Source organism: Magnolia sinica, chromosome 8 (genome assembly GCF_029962835.1).
Source record: "Magnolia sinica isolate HGM2019 chromosome 8, MsV1, whole genome shotgun sequence".
In the NCBI taxonomy this organism is placed as follows: Eukaryota; Viridiplantae; Streptophyta; class Magnoliopsida; order Magnoliales; family Magnoliaceae; genus Magnolia; species Magnolia sinica.
The window spans coordinates 14,409,563-14,413,946 of record NC_080580.1 but is presented as its reverse complement, the minus strand read 5'-3'; positions in this window follow the sequence as shown (position 1 = coordinate 14,413,946).

The window sequence follows — 4,384 nt, the reverse complement described above, 5'->3', positions numbered from 1 at the left end:
ATTGAAATCAAGGAATGAAAAAGACACAACTTATATATATATATATATATATATATATATATATATATATATATATATATATATATATATATTCAAGTGTGCCCATTTATTGGGCCATATACGTTCTAATGTCAATTCAATCAGAAGTTATTTGTATTATTTTGTGAATGTATGATAATACGTTCATCCAGTCATATGATATATGTTTAAATGATATGAAAATTTTGTATCTAATCATTCAATGAAAACAATTAATTAACATAGTCCAATATTTAAAAATTATGAAGACATATCAGAGCATTAATTATAATAGTAAAGTTAATGGAAGTGGCTTTTAAACCTATTGTTTGGAAAATGGATTTTATATTAAGTGCTACATATGCCCCATCTCATTATAACACAACAAAGACTAGCTCATCTCATTATAATGGTTGTTATAATAGGTTTGATGATGCGTCTTCTTTTTTCTTCAATTCACAACTAAAAGGTGTTAAAACTGAAAGGGTAATTCCGACATATTTGTAGATCGTGTGACGATAATCTGAATATAGAAAGAGTCTTCCAAGATGTTCAATGAAATGAAAATATTTTAGTTTCAGTTTAAACTATCAAATAATAAATAATTCAATAATCATAATCGATACTTACTAGTATGTAGACCGGGGTAGTGATTTGTCAGGAAGTTGTTGACCTGTTGTATTTAGTTGAGGGGATGTATAAGAAAAAATGACGAAATTTTTTTTTTAATTAAAGATGAAATTGATACTCCACATCTAAGGTTCCAATCTAAAATAACACCTAGAGATGGATGATTTCAATCATCAACACTTTTTAGTGCTACTTGCTAGCGGGTGAGTTGGTACTTATGTGAAACGAACTTAATCGAAATCATAATTGTACTTAACAATTAGCCCATAAATAATCTCGAATTAACCTAAATAATTGATGAAAATCATTCAAACTATATATGTACAAGTGACAAATATTCTAACAATACCAAACCCCCCATTGTTTTATTACCTGGAATCACAGTCTGAAATGATATCTTCACGTGAACTCAAACTATCATTGTCCACAATGAAATATTCGAAAAAACTATTAACACGAATTTAAATGGCAAAATCCTTACCTATAAAGAATTTATAGGGTAAATACAGACCAAATGACATGTAACATGTAATTTGGAAAAGCTGTAAATACTGCTTCCTTATTCTCCACTGGCCGATCGACAAACTCTACAATCGGCGTCAAAACGTTACTACAAGATTTCACCATTAACCCTCCACTCTTTACAAAGCAGCATACTTACCTTGGATCATGGCTCCACCCACCAATGATTGTGTCCTTCAACGTCTACCTCTCCTCACTTGCTATATATATCAGGGTTTCTCCTTTTGATCTTCGACTATAATGAAGGATGAAAGGTATGTGGTCAACTTCATCGCACATTCGAGTAGAGGTGAGCCCTGCTTCTCCCTATCTCTCAAATTCGAAGGGTAGGCCATGCAATTCAAAGATAGCTCTGTTGTGGGATTGCTCGTCATAGTGATGAGGGCTATGAGATATGGGAGGGGACTAGGTGAGACCCTTGGATCCATCTTTGTTGATGTACCCCTGCTTGTGGGGCTCACGGTGATATATGAACCTTAAATCCACACTGTCCAACCCTTTTGAAAGCTCCTTTTAAGGCATGATCTAAAAAATGAAGCTAACTTAAATCTTAATTGGACTACACCATAGTAAATAGTCGTGATTGAAACCCCACCATTAAAAACTTCATGGATTCCATTGGAATGTTTATTATCCATCCAACTTATTGATAAGATCACAAACACCTAGATGAAGAGACCACACAAATATCATCTTGATCCAAATCTTTTGTGACCCACGGAAAGTTTTTAACAATCAATCACCATTATTTCATGTACTATGGTCCATTTGGAATTTGGAACAACTTCATTTTTTGAGTGGGGCCTTAAGAGCTTTCAATACAAATAGATGGCATGGATGTAGTCACATGCATCATACTGGGGCCCACAGTCAAGGTCCCACTCACCTTCATGGATTTGAGTCTCACCTAATCCCCGCCCGTGCGATAAGGATGCACACGTATTTCATGCGAAAGCCTTCAAATGTGATTTGGAGAATGCGTGAGACTAATGTAAAATTCCGAAATTTAGTCTCATATAACTGGCGTTTCAAACATGCCATCTCGATTTTCAAAATGGTATTACCAATACTTTCTCATCTAAGTGGCATTTCAAACATTCCAACTCGACTTTCAAAATGGTATTACCAGTACGGTTCCTTCTAATACGGTGTAATAGGACTGGCTAAACAGACCCTAAGTTTGACGTTTTGGACAATCCTCATCCACCAACCGACTGGCACACTCACGTTGGACGGTCGGTCCTCATCCTCCACATGACTGTCACACGCATGGAGGATGCAGCTTCGGTGGATGATCGGTGCAATCCTGACTGTGGGGCCCACCGTGATGTGTGTACTATATCTAGGGCTATGTGTGTACTATATCTACGAGCTAGTTGGACCTAGGAATTCACCAAGGTTCGTCTATCCTAACTGTAGGGCCATTGTCATGTATGCACCTTGCACCGTGCGGTTCATCCACTTTTACAGCTAATTTTAATGCATGATCTAAAAAAATAAGGTAGATCTAATTTTCATGCAGACCACACCCTAAAAAACAGTGATGAATGAACGCCCACCATTAAAAACTTCTTGGCCATCTTAATGCCTGTTTGCCATCTAACCCGTTGATAAAGTCACATAGACTTAGATGAAAGGTAGATGAAGGGTTCGCACAAATGTTAACTTGATTCAAAACTTTTGCAGCTCTGAAAAAATTTTAACGGTGGGGATTTAATCATCACTTTTTCCTGTGATGTGGTCCACCTCAGATATGGAGAAAAGGATGGACAAGGCGGATAAAAGACCCGTTCAGGCTTCAGGGATCCAATGAGGCCGTAACCTATATCCACTCCGTACATCCCTTTCTTTAGCTCATTTTAGAGTACGAGCCGTTAAAAATTGCAGCAGATCCGTGGAATACACCATGCACCGTAGGAAATAGTGATGATAGACGGTTAAAATCTTCTCTTGGGCCACAACAGTTTTGGATCAAGCTGATATTATAGTCCCGTCCGTGTGACCTTATCAACAGGTTGGATGGCAAATAAACATTACAGTGGACCGCAAGAAGCTTTTAATGATTGGCATTCAATCACCAATTTTTAATATGGTGTGTGGTTGAGATTTACATCTAGTTTATTTTTGGGATCATGTCCTAAAATGAGCTTTTAAAAATAATGAACGGGTGGATATAAGGCATGTTCATTACAGTGGGCCCCACAGGCAGGGATCCACCGAAGCCGTGTCCCCTGCGTGGACGGAAGAGGAGCATGATGCAATACAGACGCATGGATCACGAAATAGCTCAGATGTCAGAACAGTTGTTAAGAGTCCGAAAATACCCTTGCGAAGAAAAGAAGACTCGTTTCCGGTGGCCTGCAAGGAGTTTTTGATGGTTTTCATTAAATCACCGCAGTTTCGTATGGTGTGTGGTCCACATGAGATTTAGATCTACTTCGTTTTTGAGATCGTACCCTAAAATGATCTGTTAAAATGGATGGACCGGTGGATATAAGTCACGCTCATTACAGTGGGCCCCACAGTCAGGGATTCACCGTAGTCGTATCCTGCCTACACCAAACTTACTGCGGCAGGAAGAAAAGTGGGGCCCATCGTCTTGTTTGTGAGAAATCCAATCCTTCCATCAGTTTTTTCAGATCATATTAGGATAAATTTTTAAATCCGACGAAAATCCAAAACTCAAGTGAGCCACACAGAAGAATATTGAACATGTACCGTTGAAAGATGCGTGGGGCCACAGAAATTTTGGATCAGGATCATTTTTATGATTTCAGTTCATCCTTGTAGGAATGACCTTACGAACTGTATGGATGGTATATAAACATCACGGTGGACCAGAAAAGTTTCAAGGGTAAGAATTTGCCTACACACGTTTTCCTGATGTACAGCATGATTAAGTTTTGGATTTAGATAATTTCATGGTTCATTACCTAAAATGATCTTTCAAAGCTGATGAACGTAGTGGATTTTCCATAAATATCACGGCGGGCCCCACCTAGCTTCCCGTTACATGAAGTTACAGCGAAAGGCTTTGGCAAGGTATCCCCGTCCGCGGAAACCGATCGGCCATTCCCCTGCCATCCGCCTCGAGGCTGATGGTCGGTGCTCTGTGGGCCTCACCATGATGTATATATTTCATCCATGCCGTTAATTCATTTTTAAATATAATTTTATGCTTAAGCCCAAAAAGGAGAGAGACATAAATCTCATG